Below are 22850 nucleotides of genomic sequence, written 5' to 3' on the forward strand. Positions count from 1 at the left end.
ATTCCACTCTCTTTAAGACCCAAATTGTCTTGGTGAGCAAATACGTCCTATTTGGGAGTTGTTATGGAGGTGGGACGTCCCCTTGACAGTTGGTCATTAATTGTAATATCAGATACGTGGTCTACCCCCAAATACCTTTAATTTGAACCCCATATTTCCATAGTCGGTAAACATGACCGGCTTGGGGGGGTTTTTTAGGGGATGGGCGGCCTCCCATAGAGTTGACCTTGAAAATATATATGTGATTCGTGTTCTACTCTAAAAACCCATATATTTGAGCCTCATATTGCAATAGTCAGCAAATACGTCCTATTTGGGTGGTGTTGTGGGGGTGGGGTGGTCCCCTAGACACTATTCCCTGAATATTGATATCACATTCGTGCTTTACTCCCAAAGACCTTTCATTTGAATTTCGAATTCTACACTCAAATACCTTTTATTAAAGCCCCATATTCCCATGACCAGTAACTAAGTCCTGTTTGGGGAGTGTTTTGGGGAAGGGTTGGACCCCCAGAAACGTGGTCCCACATTTTGATGTCAGATTCGTATTCTACTCGCAAATCCCTATCATTTGAGTCCCATATTTCTATGTTCGGTAAATATGTCCGATTTACGGGTGTTTTGGGGGTTGGGGTGGTTCCCCTAACACTTAGTCCGACAATTGGATGTCAGATACGTTTTCTTATCCTAAATACCTTTCATTTGAGTCCCATATTGTCGTGATTGGTCTAAATATATGTTTGGTAGGTTTCAGGGTCAGGCGGCCCCCTAGGTACCCCATCCGAAATTTGGATACCAAATTTTCATTTTTAGTGCACTATATGAGAGCACACAAAATTTTGATTACACCACACAACCCATCTCCGAGATATGGCGTTTCTGAAAATTAGGGTAAGGGGGAGGGTCCGCCCGCCTTCAGATATCAAAAAATGTAGTATCCCAATTTTCACCGCAAAAAAACTTTTTGCACCTAACCATATTTGTAGCCACCACAGCGAATTCACTACAAACTGCCAATTTTGAAACCATTTTTGCCCGAAAGGGGTATTTTGGGGATTTTTGTAAAAAAAATCGGGTATAATTTACTTTTAGTTTTTATACCCTCCACCATAGGATGGGGGTATACTAATTTCGTCATTCTGTTTGTAACTCCTCGAAATATTCGTCTAAGACCTCCTAAAGTACATATATTCTTGATCGTCAAGACATTTTAAGTCGAACTAGCCATGTCCGTTCGTCTGTCCATCCGTCCATCTGTCTGTCAAAAGCACGCTAACTTTCGAAGTAGTAAATCTAGCCGCTTGAAATTTTGCACAAATACTTCTTATTAGTGTAGGTCGGTTGGGATTGTAAGTAGGCCACATCGGTCCACGTTTAGATATAGCTGCCATATAAACCGGTCTGGGATCTTGACTTCTTGAGCAGCTAGAGGGCACAATTCTTATCCGATTGGATGACATTTTGCATGAGATGTTTTGTTATGACTTCCAACAACTGTACTGAGTATGGTTGAAATCGGTCCATAACCTAATATAGCTGCCATATAAACCGATCTGGGGTCTTGACTTCTTGAGCCTCTACAGGGAGCAATTCTAATCCGATTTGGCTGAAATATAGCATGACGTTTTTTGTTATGATATCCAACAACTGTACGAAGTATGGTTCTAATCGGATGATAACCTGATATAGCTGCCATATAAACCGATCTTGGGTCTTGACTTCTTGAGCCTCTAGAGGGCACAATTCTTATCCAATTGGAATGAAATTTTGCACGACGTGTTTCGCTATGACTTCCAACAACTGTGCTAAGTAAGGTTCAAATCGGTTAATAACCTGATATAGCTGCCATATAAACCGATCTGGGGTCTTGACTTCTTGAGCCACTAGAGGGCGCAATTCTGTTTCTTCTTTTTTTTTTGTTTCTCTTTCGAGATGAGCTCAATGCTCGGAGATGCAAATGGAAAAGGAAAGCCAAAGATAGCAAACCAACCACTATGGGACGCGTTTCGTGTTTGGTTAGAAGACTTTTCAACCATATTAGTTGAGATGGCTTCAAGGACCGTGCGTTGGTATGTTGTATTTTGTTATGATGTCTAACAACTGTGCCAAGTATAGTTCAAATCAATTGATAACCTGATATAGCTGTCATATAAACCGATCTGGGGACTTGACTTTACGAGCTTCTAGAGGACGCAATTCCTATCCGATTTGACTGAAATTTTGCATGACGTATTTTATTATGACTTTCAACAACTATGCCAAGTAGGGCTCAAATCGGTCAATAACCTGATATAGCTGCCATATAAACCGATATGGAATCTTGACTTCTTGAGCCTCTAAAGGGCTCAAGTATTATCCGATTTGGCAGAAATTTTGTACAACGGCTTCTCTCTGGACCTTTAACACACGCGTCGAATATGGCATTAATCGGTTTATAGCCTAATACAGTTCCCCTATAAACCCATCTCCCTATTTTACTTCTTCAGCCCCTAAAGTGCGCAATTCTTACTAGATTTGGCTGAAATTTTACACAATGACTTCTTGCATGGTCTCCAATATTCAGTTCAATTATGGTCCGAAATGAACCATAACTTGATATTGTTCCAATAACATAGCAATTTTTCTTTTATCCTTTGTTTACCTAAAAAGAGATACCGTGACAAGAGCTCGACAAATGCCATCCATGGTGAAGGGTATATAAGATTCGGCCCGGCCGAACTTGGCACGCTTTTACTTGTTTAAGAATACTTTTATCGGCATTGTGGAAACTTTTAAGCTCTATGCGGAAAAACAAAAAAATTTGGAAATCGAACCACAAACGATGATTTTACAGACCCAACCAGGCAAAGGCTCTTACTATTCCAAATTTCAAAGAGATGCCTCTACCCGTTCTCAAAAGGCATGCCTCTACCCGTTCTCCTGTCAAAGGCGTCCGGGCAACCTAGGACCTTGAAATTTTGCACACGATCTCGGTATCAGCTCTAACTATTCCAAATTTCAAAGAGATATATCTACCCGTTCTCACAAGGCATATGTTTACTAGTTTTTTTCGATTTAATCGCATCGTTGCTTTGATTATCCCGCAATGGTGGGACCTGCTGCTATTGATTCTCTCATTGCCTTTAGTCTAACAGACGCAGTGGCTGTCCTATACCTAATCTGTATGTTTATGTTTTTGATATTTAGAACTTTCTTCAGTGCCCTAGTAGACGTCTTTCTAAGAGCCTCACCTTTGCCACGACAAAATTTTCTCTAAACCTGAAGTAATGCCATTGCGTTGCATTTTTCCCCGTCACCAAACTACCAAACCAAACCAAGATAATACTGGTCTAATTACGATTCTGTAGACCCAGTGGACTATCCTTGTATTGAGGTCCCATTTCACGCCCACCCCGTTCTATATAGTATTCTACATCTGTTAGCTTTCTCAGTACGATACCACACCCGGTAGTGTATCCTATCCAAGATCAACGTCAAGTTTTTGACCTTTTCGGATATCCAAAACATTTGGTTGAGGAAGTATGGCGCCTCTAATTGACCCACCTTCGTCTTTCTTGTAAGCAGGCAGATATCAGTCTTCTCTGGGTAACCGTTCAGATCCCTAGCACTAGCCCAGTCTTATTCCATGTTCTAATTGGGACACTTACCACATAGAGGTATAATAAAATCGTCTTCATAGTAGACACCCGTCTACTCCTCTTCACTCAGGATCAGTAGAAGCTATTCATGGTCGTTATACATAGTAGTGGCGATAAATCCCAGCCCTGTGGCGTACCCTCGCCCACTATTTTTCAAATTTGTTTATATCATGAGAACCATAATTTATTCAGCATTTCCTTAGCTAATGGCTTATCCAGTCCCTAAGGACACGGTTCCCTCGGTGATTGTCAAAGGATTTGTACATATTGGCATTGAAAGAACAAATGACCTTTATTTTTTTCTTTAAAGCTGTGTGAAAGAAAAACTAACAACAACACCAAAAGAAACACCCCAAATGATAACCTTTCCGTTATGACTACTATCCAAGTTTCATGTTCTTCATTCCAAGTTGGAAAAGTGTTGTTTGTTGTTATTCTTCTTCTTTCCTTACCCTCATACTCATACACAACATGCAAACATTTCCGTTTCCTGTTTATTTTCATCTTGAAGCTTTAGAGATGATGATGTTATGATGATATTTCTCCTCAAAGGTTTCACTACTTCCGTTCAACCATGAACCCTGCTTCCCTACAAACTCACCCACCCGCAAATGGATTATTGATACGAATATTCTCTGTTAGAATTCCAATAGGTACATAGTTATGCGTAGTTATTTGTTGAATTCCTTGAGAACTTGATTTCCATCTTCTACGCTGTGTGTCTGTATGTCCTTCGTCATAGACGTTGCTTGCCAATTTTGGCCTAAGCCAAATATCAAATGTGTATTTGACGTGTTATTTGTTGGGCCTAAACGAAACACTTTTGTGCCAATCGCTTATAAGCACTCCCTTCGCGCCTTTGCCATTGAAATTCCCAGAAAATATGAGAAAACGTAGAGATGTCTGGTAAATATTTTGACATTTGAGAACAACCATGAAATCGAAAAACATATTCATGAAGTTTCATGGAAGAATTAGATAAGACATATATGGACAGATAATTGTTGTGAGTATTAGAAATTTGTATTTAATTCGTATGGCCATCAACTGCAGACGGACTTACAAGGAGGGACGGAAATAGTAGAGCGTCGACTATATATTGGGTTGCCCAAAAAGTAATTGCGGATTTTTCATATAGTCGGCGTTGACAATTTTGTTTACAGCTTGTGACTCTGTAATTGCATTCTTTTTTCTGTCAGTTATCAGCTGTTACTTTTAGCTTGCTTTAGAAAAAAAGTGTAAAAAAAGTATATTTGATTAAAGTTCATTCTAAGTTTTATTAAAAATGCATTTACTTTATTTTAAAAAATCCGCAAATACTTTTTGGGCAACCCAATATTAGGATACTGACTCTGATGGAATGGCCAAAGGACCAAATTAGGTTTACGGATATTAATACCATATTTACAGATGGATCTAAGATGGAGAACGGGATCGGTTGTGGCATACGAGGGTTGCCTTTTATATTTCGGGATTAGAGAACAAAAACAATTATTAATCATCGAAAATCACTTTATGGTCAAAAATATGCCCCATAAATATCTTACCAACCAATTGTCGAAGCACTTTTGTCACTCTGATTGAGGTATCTCCAAAACATGCATTCTGAAGGCATCAACCGCTTCTTCAGTTGTCGAAAAACGTTGAACTCTGATTTTTATACTCTCCACCATAAGATGGGGGGTATACTAATTTCGTCATTCTGTTTGTAACTACTCGAAATATTCGTCTGAGACCCCATAAAGTACATATATTCTTGATCGTCGTGATGTTTTATGTCGATCTAGCCATGTCCGTCCGTCCGTCTGTCTGTCGAAAGCACGCTAACTTCCGAAGGAGTAAAGCTAGCCGCTTGAAATTTTGCACAAATACTTCTTATTAGTGTAGGTCGGTTGGTATTGTAAATGGGCCATATCGGTCCATGTTTTGATATAGCTGCCATATAAACCGATCTGGGGTCTTGACTTCTTGAGCCTCTAGCGTACGCAATTCTTAACCGATTGGAATGAAATTTCGCACGACGTGTTTTGCTATGTTATCCAACAACTGTGCCACGTATGGTTCGAATCGGTTCATAACCTGATATAGCTGTCATATAAACCGATCTTGGGTATTGACTTCCTGAGCCTTTAGAGGGCGCAATCCAACAACTGTGCCAAGTATGGTTTAAATCAGTTCATAACCTTATATAGCTGTCATATAAACCAATCTGGGATCTTGACTTCTTGAGCCTGTAGAGGTCGCAATTATTATCCGATTTGCCTGAAATTTTGTATGACGGATTCTCTCATGACCATCAATATACGTGTTTATTATGGTCTGAATCGGTCTATCGGTACAGCTCCCATATAAATCGATCTCTCTATTTTACTTCTTGAGCCCCCAAAAGGGCGCAATTCTTATTCGAATTGGCTGACATTTTACACAGGTCTCCAACATATAATTTAATTGTGGTCCAAACCGGACCATATCTTGATATCGCTCTAATAGCAGAGCAAATCTTTTCTTATATCCTGTTTTGCCTAAGAAGAGATGCCGGGAAAATAGCTCGACAAATGCGATCCATGGTGGAGGGTATATAAGATTCGGCCCGGTCGAACTTATTTTTTTATGTACGGAAATAAAAAGAAATAAATCGGTGTCCAGGCAGGACAATTAGGCGGATGACTCATCAATTCGAAGTTTTGAGTGCTCAAAAATGCAGTTGTTTGGGCCGATGTGTGAGAGCTCGCATTGTCGTAGTGAAGACTGTTCCGTCTTCAGCGGCTGGGTTTCCTGATTTCTTGGAAGACGACTGGCAAACACTGTTCTGCGTTCTTCTAGTGGTACAATTGCGACATGTCCAGTTTTTCCGAAAAAACAGGCAATCATTTGCTTGGTAGTGCTTTGTGCTCCAGCAACATTTGTTGGATTTGCCTCATCTTGAAACAGCCATACAGTCGACTGCTGTTTACTTTCGGGCTCATACTCATAAATCCACAATTCATCACCTGTCGCGATGTCATAGGCGTGTTTCGAGGCATCGTGATCGTATTTTTGTAGCATTTCTTTCGACCAATCGACACAAGCCTTTTTTTGAGCGATTCAGAAATTGTGTGGGATTCAATGCGAACATATTTTTTTGATGGTCAAATGTTTACCCGATATTGAATGTATGCTGGTCCCATTTATGTCTAGGTTAGGTTAGGTTAGGTTGGGTTAAGTGGCAGCAAGCCATTACAATCACTTAGACGTTTTCGTCCATTGTGATACCACAGGAACAGAAGAAGGAAGATGCCTTCTAGTTCCTAGCGTTGTTCCATCCAGATCGCTTTAAAAAGCCCAATAACTTGCGAATGTTCACAACCGCTAAATCAGACAGGTTCTCAAAGAAATTAGAACCTAAAGTGAAACTCCTTCAAACTGCTAGTGCGGGACACACACACACACACAGAAGGTATTCTATAGTCTCTTCTTCTTCGATGTCCTCACAGCTTCTGCAAAAGACGTTGCAGGCAACCTTCAGTCGGTCAGCATGTTTTCCGATTAGTGACCTGTCATGACAGACACAATGACTGAGACGTCTGTTCTAGCCAATGACAACAAAGCAGTAGACCTCTTCAAGTCTAGATAAGGCCACATAGTTTCGGAATGCTTACAGTTCAAAAGTTCAGCCAAATCGTGCAAAAATTGCTGTCTCCAAGGGCTCAAGAAGTCAAATCGGGACATCGGTTTATATGGGAGCTATATCCAAATCTGAACCGATATAGCCCATTTACAATCCCCAATGACCTACATCAATACAAAGTATCTGTGCAAAATTTCAAGCGGCTAGCTTTATGCTTTCCACCGCTATGATGATTTCGACAGACGGACGGACGGATATGGCTAGATCGACTCAGGATGTCGAGATGATCAAGTATATATATACTTTATGGGGTCCTAGATCAATATTTCGAGGTGTTACAAACGGAATGCCTAGATTAGTGTACCCCCATTCTATAGTGGTGGTTATAGAAATAGGGTGGGTGACAGGATGCAAACCTGCTTCACTCCGTTGTCGATCCTGAAAGGTCGGCTCTCTTTTCCATTGAAATGGACTGAAACTTCAGCATTCCTATACCGCTCCCTAATGAATGTCACGATTTTTTCAGGGATGCCCTTATTCAAAAGCGTGCTCCATATTGAACTTCGTGAAACTGTGTCAAAAGCACGCTCGAAGTCGATGAATAAAAGATAAAGGTATAGGTATTAAGTTCTGCAGACTGTGATTGTGCGCAGGAAGTTAATGTGGTCGGCACAAGAACGTCCTGGCCGAAAACCTGTCTGCTCCTTCCTTGTATTCCCGCGTTGTTTCGGGGTCTTTAAGGTTTAAGAGGTTGAACTTTGAGCTTTTTGTGTGAGTCCCTTTTCTCGACGCCCGCTAAGAGCATGTGCTCATTATCAATGTCTGCTCCTCGTCTAGTTATCACACACATCAGCGAACCCAGAAAGAGTTTGCCGATAACGGGTGTTTCAATCTGGTGATTCCCAAGTATATTTGTATATATTTTAATGGGGGAATTTTGTGCCTCCAAAAATGAGCCGGTTTCTTGCGCAGAAATCAACCAATCTGTTGCCATTGTCATTCCTGGTATCGCCAAGTCCTTGTTGGTTGGTATTACCCAATTTGGCTTTAAAACCTCACATAAAAGTTTAATGTCTCCTTTTGGTAGAGAGTTTGTCACTGAGTCAAGTTGGGAAGAGAATTGATTATTGTTTCATCGTCAACGGGTTCGGTTAGCGTAGCATTGTACAATGGATTTTTAATCTTCCGTCATGATGCCTTCAGATATAACATTGTATGATAGAAGAGTTCGCTTTGCTCATATAGCATTGTTCATCACAAGTTGCTAACATTACTCGTTCGAAATTAAACGTGCTTATAACGGAAGACAGACGGACAGATGGATATGACGAACGAGAATCTTATAAAATTGATTTTGTGTTTGTTTGTCAGTTTGTTCCGTATAGACTCCTTAACGGATGAACCGATCACCTTGAAATTTTCATAGATTGTGTAGGTTGGTCTGGAAAGAAACATAGGCTAAATAATTTTTGTGATATCGGAAGGGGGCGGACCCTCCCCTTTACCACAAAAACACTACCCAAAAATAAAAGTGGACCGATCGGGCCAATATGGACTCAAATGAAAGGTATTCAGGAGTAGAGTACGAATTTCATATTAAAAATTGGGTCCAAGTAACTGGGCGGACCCAACCCAAACCCAAAACCCCCAAAATAGGTTTTTTGGACGATCATGACAATATGGGACTCAAATGAAAGGTATTCGGAGATAGATTGCGACTATGGCCAGGAGGAAAAGGAGAAATAGGCTTTATAATTTGTTGATTGCGGAAGGGGGCGGACCCTCCCCGTTACCCAAAAACACCACTCAAAATCTAAAGTGGACCGATCGGGACAATATGGGTAACAAATTAAAGGTATTGGAAAATAGAATACGAATATGGCCATCGGGCATCGGGCCGCCCCAACGCCGGAATTCCCCCAAAGAGACATATTGGACGTAGAATCAAAAAGGGCTGAACCGACTTTCTTAAAATTTTCAAATTGCGAGCTCACTTATGCAAAATCGTTGCGGCAAATGACAGCATGTGTAGGGCATGTGGGAAAGACGATGAGACGTGGGAGCATTTCCTTTGTCATTGCCCGGCTTTCGCGTATGTCAATGGGTCGGATATATAGAATGGTATCCAGTGCCCTAGTGGGCGTGGTCCTCATCGCTCCGCCTATGCCAAGACAACATATTCTCTGAACCTGTGTTATGGTCCTTATGTTGCACTTTTTCTCCATGGCAGTCCACCAAACTACTGAGGCGTAAGTAATTATTGGTCTAATCACGCTCCTGTAGAGCCAGCAGTGGACTATCTTCGGATTCAGGCCCCATTTCGAGCCTACGGCCCTACATTGTGCCCAACATCCGTGAGCCTTCTCAGTACGCTCCTGAATGTGACACTTTCAATTCAGTTTCCTGTCTAAGATCATACCTTAATATTTGACCTTGTCAGATATCGACATCTTCTTATTGAGGAAACGTGGTGCGTTCAATTCGCCCACCTTCGTCTTCCTCGTGAATAGGCATATTTCAGTCTTCTTTGGGTTAACATTGAGACCTCTGGGTCTAGCACAGTCATATGCCATATGCAAGACCCCTTGGGCCCTTCTGCATAGCTCGTTCGGATCCTTATCTCTTAGAAGTATTATAACATCGTCTGCGTAGCAGACGGGTTCAATCCCTCCTCAGTCAGCATCCGTAATAGGTCATTTATGGTGGTCACCTATAGGAGTGGCAATAAAATGCCCCCCTGTGGCGTGCCCTGTGCCGCTTTCTCCCTTATATTTATGCCATGGGACACACAATTTAGCATATGGTTTATCCAGTCTCTAAGGACCAGATCCACCCGGTACTGGTCTAAGGATTGGATCAGTGTGTCGCTCCGCACATTGTTAAAAGTTCCCTCGATGTCAATGCATAGCGACAGGGTGTACGTTTTGGCATCGAAGGATTCTTCTACAATATTTTATGCACAACATCGTGCAGGGCAGTCTCCATCGACATTCCCTTGACATAGGCATGCTGTTTGTATTTGAGCAGTTCGCTGGATGTCCTACTCTCTATCATGGTGTTCACAATACGTTTCATGGATTTGAGTAGAAAGGACGTAAGGCTTTTGGGTCTGTAGGCCTATGGCGTCGCATAACTTGCTTTGCCGGGCTTAGGTATAAAAACCACCCTTGCCTCCTGCCAGGCTTTCGGAGTATATGAAAGTCCTAGGCACGCTGTGAAAATTTTGGCCAGACGAGGCGCCAGATAGTCTGCCTCTTTCTGTAGTAACGCCGGAAATATTCCATCAGGTTCTTCTAAGTTACTTTTAAGTTTTTAGAGCGCACAACAAGCCGGTTACTGGCTTTGGTGTATGTCTATAGTGGCATGGGGCAGATTAATATCTGCACCCTCTTTTCAACCTAACCAAACGTAACCTACCAACACCAAAACCGTCACCTCTTTTGAACTTAATCTAACGTAAACTTCCGTCACCAAAAACGAAACATGGTTTCTATTGTTGTAGTGTGGTGCCTCGGAAGTACCCAAAATCCGCCAAATGGATATATGGACCAATGACTACAATTCAGCGTCATAGGCGGACATATGCTACAATGGCACGAATTCTGGATTCACATTCAGGGCGAAGTGTCCCCACCCTTAAAAGATATTAGAGAGCGGGCCAGGTTCGACTAGTAACATATTTATTCCTAACGAAGTTCCATAGAAAAAATCTAACACGGCGTTGAAAAGTTACCATATTGGTTCATAAAAATTAATCAACATACAGATGTTATTAGATCAACCACAAATGCTTATATTGGGTTGCCCAAAAAGTAATTGCGGATTTTTCATATAGTCGGCGTTGACAAATTTTTTCACAGCTTGTGACTCTGTAATTGCATTCTTTCTTCTGTCAGTTATCAGCTGTTACTTTTAGCTTGCTTTAGAAAAATAGTGTAAAAAAAGTATATTTGATTAAAGTTCATTCTAAGTTTTATTAAAAGTGCATTTACTTTCTTTTAAAAAATCCGCAATTACTTTTTGGGCAACCCATAAGATCAACCACAAATGCTGGAGGCCACCGTAGCGCAGAGATTAGCATGTGCGTCTATGACGCTGAACGCCTGGATTCGAATCCTGGCGAGACCATCAGAGAAAATTTTCAGCGGTGGTTTTCCCCTTCTAATGCTGGCAACATTTGTGAGGTACTATGCCATGTTAAACTTCTCTCCAAAGAGGTATTGCTCGGCGGCACGCCGATCGGATTCGGCTATAAAAAGGAGGCCCCTTATCATTGAGCTTAAACTTAAATCGGACTGCACTCATCGATATGTGAGAAGTTTGCCCCTGTTCCTTAGTGCAAAATTTGCATTTTCAAATGCTTATAAAGTAACAACAGTTATGTTGAACAAAATGTCCACAGTCGTTCACATTATGACAACCTCTAGTGCATCATATTTTATAAGATTGCAAAAAGTTTTTGTATGCCGCTGAGTATCGAACCTGTGTTTCATCATTCGCATTGTGTGTTTACAAACGCCTTAGCACGGCCGCCTTTGCTCATATATTGTCAATTAAACTTAAGGTTGGTATACGTCCATATTTCGTTGGGATGATGTTCACAACGGTGGGCGCATGAAACAACAACGCGTGTTCACAAAATCATCCACGCTTGTTGACGATATTTCCAACAACGTCCGTGTATGATAATGACAATATTGGTCCATGATCTTAAAACTTGTTTTTCCTATCATTGTTTACACCCATACTATTGGTTGCCCAAAAAGTAATTGCGGATTTTTTAAAAGAAAATAAATGCATTTTTAATAAAACTTAGAATGAACTTTAATCAAATATACTTTTTTACACTTTTTTTCTAAAGCAAGCTAAAAGTAACAGCTGATAACTGACAGAAGAAAGAATGCAATTACAAAGTCACAAGCTGTGAAAAAATTTGTCAACGCCGACTATATGAAAAATCCGCAATTACTTTTTGGGCAACCCAATATAATGGAGGATATTAAAATTCTCTAAGACCAAAAAATTTTTGAAATTTTTAAACATTCGTGATTACAATTTGAATCAATTGTTCTCCAAAATTATCTCCCCTTCATACGAATAGTCATTGCAATTGACCAAAAGGTCTAACGAAAGAAGAATATTTTCAAAATTCGTATTCATGACTGTCTTCTTTATCATTGCCATTTGCCATTTACCCATTAAACAGCACCTTTGTCAATTTTATTTCCATCATCAAAACTGTCAGGTTCATCATCATCATCATAGCCATGCATTTAGAATTGAGTCGTTAATGTGGTTGGGCTCATGGTCCATTATCATAAACATCATGACCATCATGACCAGACAACAAATCCAATCAAGGTGTTGTAATTGGCAATACAAAAAAAAAATTTAATATCGCCATGCTGTTGTTGTTGTATTCGCATTATATCCCCATGTCCTTTGCTTTGCCATCACATTAAACATATCAACGTCCATGGTGTTGAATAATTTTAGGGGCAATTTTTTCTACAAGAATTTCATTGCCATTTCATTTGATTTTTTTTATCGCTTTTGTAGGATTGCAATGGAAATTTCTCATTTGACATTGATGGAGGTTTAAACACATTCACATTCACAAGCACACAAATACAATGACACCTTGGATAAAAGGAAACTTGTGTAGAATATTGTAATTCAAATAGCTTTGATTTACTATGCTGGTGCCAAGGCTACCTAAAGATTTTGGGATGCCTAAGTGAAGGGGCGTAGATGAGTAGTCAACAGCTTGTAATTGCCATTGATTGGGTGAGTTAAGAGTAGACAATAAAGAAAGCGTTAGCCTTTATAACAAACAAAAAAAAAGTAAAAAGGCATTAAGTTCGGCCGGGCCGAACTTTGGAGACCCACCACCTCGGGTATATATTAACCAACTTTTGTCACAATACGGTGAAAAAAGCGAAGTTTATGAACCCATAGCAGCTATTGCTCATTCGAACCAAATTCGGCACGGACTTTGAGGGATCTAATTCAATTTACTGTGAAAGCCCTTAAACAGAATATTGGTCTATACGGCAGCTATATTTAAATGTAGCACGATTTCCACCATATTTGGGAAGAGTATATAAGGGTCTAATAGAACAATTCATTGTACCAAATTTAAGCGAAATCGGTTAAAAATACACCTTTTACAAGCCCAAGATTTCAAGCGCCACATTTGGATACAAGATTCGTACTCTACTCTCCAATACCTTTTATTTGAGCCCCATATTGCCATAGCCAGTAAATAAGTCCTCTTTGGTGGATGTTTTGCGGAAGGGGTGAATCCCCAGAAACTTGGTCCCGAAAGTGTGTATCAATTTCGTGCTCTACTCCCCAATTTCTTTCATTGGATTTAGAGGTGTTTTGGTGAGTAGGGTGGTCCCCCAAACACTTAGCATTGAAAAAAATATCAGCATCGTACTCTACTTTCAAATAACATTTATTTGAACCCCATATTACCATTGGTTTAAAGGGGGGAAAGCACATGGCCCCAAAATTGGATATCAAATTGAAATAGTCAGCAAATATTTCCGGTTTGGGGTGTGGGTCCTAAAAACTATCCTACGTGGTCCCCGAAATTCTTGGTCCCACCATTGGATATCCGATACGTTCTCTTATCCTAAATACCTTTCATTTGAGTCCCATATTGTCGTGATTGGTCTATAAATGTAGGTCTTGGGGGTCAGACACCCCACCCAAAATTCGGATATCAAAATTTTGATTGCTAGGTTACTATAAGAGAGCACAATCGCACCACCCATATCCGAGATCTGCCGTTTCTACAAATTAGGATAAGGGGGAAAGTCCGCCCCCTCCCCTTTCCGATATCTAAACATTGAGTACCCTATTTTCACCACGGGATCATTATGCGCCATCTGTGGAAATTTCAAGAAATGTTCGGTACATCATACTCGGTACGAATTTTGATGGGCCTAACAGCCTAGCGAAATCGGTGAATAAATTCACCTTGAATAAGCCTAAAAACTTAAATCGGGAGATTGGTACGTATATATGTCAGCTATGCCCAAAGCTGGACCAATAAGAACCGCATTGGACAGCTAAGTCCAGGCGTCTAACACAAATGAGTGTGCCAAATTTTAGGAAAAATCGTGGCATAAGTTCGGCTGTTTTGGGCCTAATACCATTTTTTGGGAGATAGGTCAATGAGATGTAGTCCGTATTAAACAGCGATGTCGAGGGGTCTAACTCAACTGACTCTGACAAATTGATGGAAAATATTGCAAAAAATGGGCTGTTATGGGCCCAAGATCACTCATTGGGAGATCGGTCAATATGGGAGCTATGTCAAGAGGTAGTCCGATCTATCCCTACTTGGAACTTAACCTGCTTATGAACAACAAGTAAAAGCGTGCTAAGTTCGGCCGGGCCGAATCTTATATACCCTCCACCATGGATCGCATTTGTCGAGTTCTTTTCCCGGCATTTCTTCTTAGGCAAAAAAGGATATAAGAAAAGAGTTGCTCTGCTATTAAAACGATATCAAGATATGGTCCGGTTCGGACCACAATTAAATTATATGTTGGAGACCTGTGTAAAATTTCAGCCAATTCGTATAAGAATTGCGCCCTTTGGGGCTCACGAAGTAAAATAGAGAGAACGATTTATATGGGATCTGTATCGGGCTATAGACCGATTCAGACCATAATAAACACGTTTGTTGATGGTCTTGAGAGGATCCGTCGTACAAAATGTCAGGCATATCGGATAATAATTGCGACCTCTAGGGGTCAAGAAGTCAAGATCCCAGATCGGTTTATATGGCAGCTATATCAGGTTATGAACCGATTTGAACCATATTTGGCACAGTTGTTGGATATTATAACAAAACACATCGTGCAAAATTTCATTCCAATCGGATAAGAATTGCGCACTCTAGAGGCTCCAGAAGTCAAGACCCCAGATCGGTTTATATGGCAGCTATATCAGGTTATGAACCGATTTGAACCATACTTGGCACAGTTGTTGGATATAATAACAAAACACGTCGTGCAAAATTTCATTCCAATCGGATAAGAATTGCGCACTCTAGAGGCTCAAGAAGTCAAGACCCAAGGTCGGTTTATATGGCAGCTATATCAGGTTATGAACCAATTTGAACCATACTTGGCACAGTTGTTGGATAGCATAACAAAACACGTCGTGCAAAATTTCATTCCAATCGGATGAGAATTGCGCACTCTAGAGGCTCAAGAAGTCAAGACCCCAGATCGGTTTATATGGCAGCTATATCAGGTTATGAACCGATTTAAACCATACTTGGCACAGTTGTTGGATAGCATAACAAAACACGTCGTGCAAAATTTCATCCCAATCGGTTAAGAATTGCGCCCTCTAGAGGCTCAAGAAGTCAAGACCCAAGATCGGTTTATATGGCAGCTATATCAAAACATGGACCGATATGGCCCATTTACAATACCAACCGACCTACACTAATAAGAAGTATTTGTGCAAAATTTCAAGAGGCTAGCTTTACTCCTTCGGAAGTTAGCGTGCTTTCGACAGACAGACGGACGGACGGACAGACGGACGGACATGGCTAGATCGACATAAAATTTCACGACGATCAAGAATATATATACTTTATGGGGTCTCAGACGGATATTTCGAGTAGTTACAAACAGAATGACGAAATTAGTATACCCCCCATCCTATGGTGGAGGGTATAAAAACAAAGGATTTGTGCACCACCACTTTAAAAATGCAAATTTTGCCCAAGTACATTCCACTAAGGAACAGGGGCAATCTTCTCACATATCAATGAGGGCAGTGCGATTCAAGTTTAAGCTCAATGATAAGGGGCCTCCTGTCCACCACTGTGGTACTGGTATTACAACATTGGGCATTTGTTTGCAACGCTAAGAAGAAGAAGGGCTAGACCCATTGATAAGTATAACGATCGGCTTAGATCCTAAACAGAATGATCGCGTTAAGGAGCGTCGCGTTAAAAAATGCAACTCTGCAAACAAATGTCAAAAACTCAACTCGCAAAAGGTAAACAATGTTTATTTTCGACTACTAAAAAAACTACTTCAAGTGTGGCACCGCAGAAAGACGCTCGCTTTCAAGGTTCTTAGTTGGAAATTGTTTAACTTTTCCGTGTTTCTTTTGGGGTATTTTTGTGCAGAGTTGCCACTCCACAAGTGGAGGTTAGCATGTCCGCCTATGACGCTGAAGGCCTGGGTTCGCATTCTGCCGAAACCATCAGAAAAAAAATGTCAGCGGTGGTTTTCCCCTCCTATTGCTGGCAACATTTGGGAGGTACTATGCAATGTAAAACTTCTCTCCTAAGGGGTATCGCACTGCGGCACGCCGTTCGAACTCGGCTTTAAAAAGGAGGCACCTTATCATTGAACTTTAGTTTGAATCGGACTGCACTCATTGATATGTGAGAAGTTTGCCCCTGTTCATGGGCAAAATTTGCTATATTTTGTGTGCAGAGCTGCATTTTTCAATACGACGCTCAAAAACAAAGGTCAACGCGCTCATTTTGTTGCGGCTTTTGGAATCACGTTCTGATTCAGTCAAGCTAAGTCCGTCTCTCTATCCATGTATTCTTGTGATCAAGGTACAAGTCACATTTGTTGTCCGATTGTCATGAAATTTTTTTTTATTTTGAACAAAATCGCATCAGATTTGGATACAGCTCAAATAAATAACTTTCTGATATGGTCTTTTAAGGCCGTAGTTGCCACAATTTTTATCAGATTCTTAAAAAAATTTGCATGATATGTTTAATTTGACGTCCCACTATGAATCGGTTCAAATTTAGAAATAGCTTCCAAACATATCTGCAATCTTATATGGAGTTTTAAGGAAGTGATAGCCACAATTTTTTTCAATCGTTATAAAATTTTGCATGCGTTGTTCTTTTTGACGTCCTAGTATGTGTGCAAAATTTCATCAAAATCCGTCCATAGTAAGATAAGTTGACGTACTAGTACGTGTGCAAAATTTCACCAAAATCCGTCCAGAGTTAGGTACGGTTAAAAAGATGGTGCAGATATTAATCCGTCCCATGCCACTATGGACATACACCTAAGCCAGTTATCGGATTGATATGTGCTCCAAAAACTAAAAAGTAACCTCGAAAAAGAAAATTTTAAGTTAGGATTTCCATGCTACTTAAAAAAACCTTAATTGTTTTCCACAACACAATTGTGTCCCCACCTAATTATTGTTGTCTTTTAGCCGCGAAAGCCGGGCAATGACTTAGGAAATGCTCCAACGTCTCATCATCTTCCCCACATGCTATCATTGGCCGCACCGATTTAATATAAGTGAGCTCGTAGTCATATGTGTCTCGTTACGATACCAATAGCTATACTGACCTCCTTCTTACTTCCTTTCAATAATAGCCTCGTCTTCGCACGATCTGGATCCCCCCATAGGATTTTCGCCGTCCTACCGATCGATTCGTTGTTCCATAATGTTGCATGCCGATTCGTCGCCCACGCCCTTAACTCGGACTGCGTCGACCCGAAAGGTTTCGGATTAACCAAGTTTCTTGACGGCAGTCCTCTGGCCTTCACCGCCAAATCGTTTGCCCTTTCATTCTCCCTAACTCCACAATGGGGATTGTGCCATCCTGCGAGAAGACATTAATATCCATCATACACTGTAAGACTGTTTGTGACCTTACCGTCCTGGTTGTTATTGCCCTTAAAGCCATTTTACTCTCCCTAAAGATGTTCACACTCGACGTCCGAATCTCCGTCTGCAGGACCGTATTTATGGTAAGGCAGTCTGAAACAGATCTCAGTCCCTAGGATCTCAATGTCGACCCCCAGTCACACTCTGTCCTCGAGCTTTGATCCATCCATGATCTTCCAGACAATACAGGCAATACTAGGGTTCTGTCAGTCCAAGACTGTTGCGCTAGCAGCAGTGACTCGCATTCAACCCCAAGTGTCGTCTCAGCTATCCGATCGGAAACCTCTTCCCTTCCTTCCAGGTTTCCTATCGTCGCCTCGTTTATACCGCGATGGTATTAGCTGCTCCCATCCCTTAATCCATTCTCCCAATGCCTTAAGTCTCATAGCCGCAGTGACTGCCTCACACTTAATCTGTATTTCAATAGGTCAGATATCTAGAATAGTCTCCAGTTCCCTAGTGGCCGTGGTCCTCATAGCTCCGCCTATGCCAAGACAACATGTTTTCTGAACTTGTTATATGGTCCATATGTTGCACTTTTTCTCCGTAGCGGTCCATCAATATTGGTCTTATCACGTTCCTGTAAACCAGTGGACTTTCCCCGGAGTCAGGCCCCTATTTCGAGCCTACGGCCCGTCTACATAGTGCCTAAAATCTGTGAGCCTTCTACATACGCTCCTAAGTGAGACATTTCCAATTCAGTTTCCTGTCAAAGATCACACCTAAGTATTTGACCTTGTCAGTTATCGAAATTGTTTCATTAAGGAAACGTGGTGCGTCATCTTCCTCGTGAACAGGCATATTTATAGGTGTCTCTGGGTTAACATTGAGATCCCTGGGCCTAGGCCAGTCGTATGCCATATGGAAGAGCCTTTCGGCACTTCTGTATAGCTAGTTCTAATCCTTACCCCTGATACGCGTGAGGTGAATACTGAGCTGACTGTGATGGTCGATGGAGAAATGATTCCGACCATCAAGTGTGCCAAAATACTTGGCCTCATATTTGACAGCTCTTACACATTCTCCTCACATGTCACAGCAATCTGCAATAAAGTCAAAAGTAGAAACAAGGTCCTCAAGTCACTTGCTGGCAGTGCAGACAAAGAAACCTTGTTGACCACGTACAAAGCAATTGGCCGGTCTGTGGTAAGTTATGCTGCGCCAGTGTAGTCTCGTCAACTTTGTGACACGCAGTGGAATAATATTCAGATATGTCAGAATGCCGCCCTTCCAACTGCGACGGGCTGTCTCCTCAGTTCTCATGTGGACCACCTCCATCAGGAGACAAAGATCCTACCAGTGCGAAGACATAACTACATGCTGTCCAAGCAATACCTTTTGGGCTGTTATCGCAGAAACCATCCAAATCATCATCTTGTGGATAGATATCCACCGCCCAGAAGCCTTAAGGTAGATCTACATGATCTAGAGCGTGAGGTTCAGCGCTACAAGAGAGAACCTCTAGATCAAGCGGCATATCAAGCGGGTCTAAACAACATTCATGCAGACACGGTAGCAGATGCGGTAATTGGCTACCGGGTGAATGTAGTCCGCCACCCATTGCACCCGAAGAAAACGACCTCCCCCGGCAAACCAGAGTGGTTCTGGCTCATTTACGTTCCGGCAGATGCAGCCGTCTCAATTCCCACAGAGCTAGGATTGATGCCGACGTGCAAGATGTATGTCCCCATTGTAACCAGGGACCGCACGATACACGTCACCTGTTTAACTGCCCGGCCAGACCCACTCGACTCAGACCCAGATTCCTGTGGACGCATCCCATCTTAGTCGCAGAGTTCCTGGGTCTTGACACTTAACAGAATCAAGCAGACGAAAGATAGAACACAATAAACTGCTACAACAACAACAACAACTGGAACCACACACTACTCTGTAATTTTATAAATTAGGTTGCCCAAAAAGTAATTGCGGATTTTTTAAAAGAAAGTAAATGCATTTTTAGTAAAACTTAGAATGAACTTTAATCAAATATACTTTTTTTCTAAAGCAAGCTAAAAGTAACAGCTGATAACTGACAGAAGAAAGAATGCCATTACAGAGTCACAAGCTGTGAAAAAATTTGTCAACGTCGACTATATGAAAAATCCGCAATTACTTTTTGGGCAACCCAATACAAAATTTGCCATGAACATTCCGCTGAGAAACTGGTGCAAACTTCTCACATATCACTGAGTGCTGTCCGATTCAAATTTTAATCTCATTGTTAAGGGGCCTCCTTTTTTATAGCCAAGTCCGAACGGCGTGCGGCAGTGCGACACTTCTTTGGGGAAAAGTTTTAAAATGGCATAGTACCTCACAAATGTCGCCTATTCGAACCCAAGCGTTTGGCGTCATAGGCGGACATGTTAACCCATACGCTACGGTGGCCTCATCCTGTAATTGTATATAGTTATGGTTGATCCAGCTTCAGTGCTTGTATCACATTTGATAGTAACAGCCTGTGTACTCTCTAAGACTTCTCCGATAAAGCAGTCACTGCCTTTGCAGTGTTTTGTGTCTGTGTTCATATCACAAGCGGTCTTAACTGCTAATGTGAATCACGCCTTCACTATGCAGCCCTCCAAATGCTTGCGCACAAGGTGACTTACTGCCCTAAAGCCGCAAGGCGATTTAGAATCCATTACCATCAGAGCAAAGTTCAATTCGCACTTAAGGGACTCAAGATATCGCAAAGTTTCCCAACATTGAAATCCATTGGCCAAAAGTTATAAACTTTGGTTCTAGTGGGAATTTTTAAGATATTTAAGCCCAAAACTGAATTGGAGGGAAACCAAAGCCCCTGAGCACTAGTTTCATAAACGCTTATTAAAGTGATATTCATTTTCAATTTGTTCTTCTCTCGGCAAATTATGAATTATTTGTGCCATAAACTCTTAAAGAGGCATAAATCTTCTGCTTGAAATTCCTTGGGAACAGATTGTTGTGACACATGTACACAAACACAAGCCCACACACACACACACACAAACTCACAAATAAACATACACGTGGCATCCTTCCACCCAGACAGCCAGATTGTGGAGCCTAAGCATCTCATTAAAGGACTCTTAGAGGAAGAGCACACAGCATCATAGGCAGTGCCAAACGGCAACGCCCAAGCCATCAAGGCATAAAAATGTGTTAAGAATTTTGTTAAATGCCTGTTAATGCTTTTGCTGTTTTTTTTTCTTCTTTTTTTTGTAATATGTCAAGGGTTGTGATGTTACAAAAATGAGAAAAAAAAATCCATAATTACAGTTTACACAAACACAGCCCAAAAGCCAGGCTGGCACCTAACGCTGGAGACATGCTAATGATTAATTAAGTGTCATTTACAGACATACATTATCCATTGGCAAAAGGAAAAACAACAGCAAAGCAAGTGCTTGTATAACTGAACATTATCTTGATATGGATGAAATTGAAAGAAATTGCCTTAAGTACTTTTGATGTGAAAAGGTCATTAAATCAATTACTAACTGTCAAAGTGAAATTGTGAATGATAAAGTGAATGTTTTTTTAAAGTTGGGAAAAGCATCAAAAAAATTTTTATGAAACTCAAGTAGGCTTTAAGGAATCAAAATTTAATTAAACAAAACAGGAAGGCAAAATTGCCGATCGCTCGGTTGTAAGTGGAGTGGAGTGGTAAGCATTTCAATAAAATTTTCCTTCACTGATATTTTTTCTCTAAACAAAATAGACACATGAAGAGATCTGCAGCAGACCGCAGTCGTTAATTTGTTGTGGTAATCAACGGTCTGAAGTCCACCGTGGCGCAGTGATAAGCATGTCTGCCTATGACGCTGAACACCTGTGTTCGAATCCTGGCTTGACCATCAGAAAAACTTTTCAGCTGTGTTTTTATACCCTCCACCATAGGATGGGGGTATACTAATTTCGTCATTCTGTTTGTAACTACTCGAAATATTCGTCTGAGACCCCATAAAGTTTATATATTCTTGATCGTCGTGACACTTTATGTCGATCTAGCCATGTCCGTTCGTCTGTCCGTCCGGCTGTCCATCCGTCTGACCGTCCGTCTGTCCGTCCATCTGTCCGTCCGTCTGTCCGTCCGCCACTCCGTCCGTCTGTCCGTCCACCTGTCCGTCCGCCTGTCCGTCCGTCTGCCTGTCGAATGCACACTAACTTTCGAAGGAGTAAAGCTAACCGCTTGAAATTTCGCACAATTACTTCTTATTAGTGTAGGTCGGTTGGGATTGTAAATGGGCCATATCGGTCTATGTTTTGATATAGCTGCCATATAAACCGATCTTGGGTCTTGACTTCTTGAGCCTCTAGAGGGCGCAATTCTCATCCGATTGGAATGAAATTTTGCACGACGTGTTTCGCTATGACTTCCAACAACTGTGCTAAGTTAGGTTTAAATCGGTTAATAACCTGATATAGCTGGCATATAAACCGATCTTGGGTCTTGACTTCTTGAGCCTCTAGAGCCTCTTCCATCTCTAATCCGATTGGAAGGAAATTTTGCACGACGTGTTTCGCTATGACTTCCAACAACTGTGCTAAGTTAGGTTTAGCTGCCATATAAACCAATCTGGGATCTTGACATCTTGAGCCTCTAGAGGGCGCGTCTCTTATCCGATTGGAATTAAATTTCGCACGACGTGTTTCGCTATGACTTCCAACAACTGAGCTTAGTTATGTTCAAATCGGTCAATAGCCTGATTTAGCTGGCATATAAACCGATCTTGGGTCTAGACTTCTTGAGCCTCTAGAGGGCGCAATTCTTATCCGATTGGAAGGAAATTTTGCACGACGTGTTTCGCTATGACTTCTAACAACTGTGCTAAGTTAGGTTCAAATCGGCCAATAACCTTATATAGCTGTCATATAAACCGATCTGGGGACTTGATTTCTTAAGCCTCTAGAGGACGCATCTCTTATGCGAT

This window comes from Stomoxys calcitrans, chromosome 3 (assembly GCF_963082655.1).
Source record: "Stomoxys calcitrans chromosome 3, idStoCalc2.1, whole genome shotgun sequence".
In the NCBI taxonomy this organism is placed as follows: domain Eukaryota; kingdom Metazoa; phylum Arthropoda; class Insecta; order Diptera; family Muscidae; genus Stomoxys; species Stomoxys calcitrans.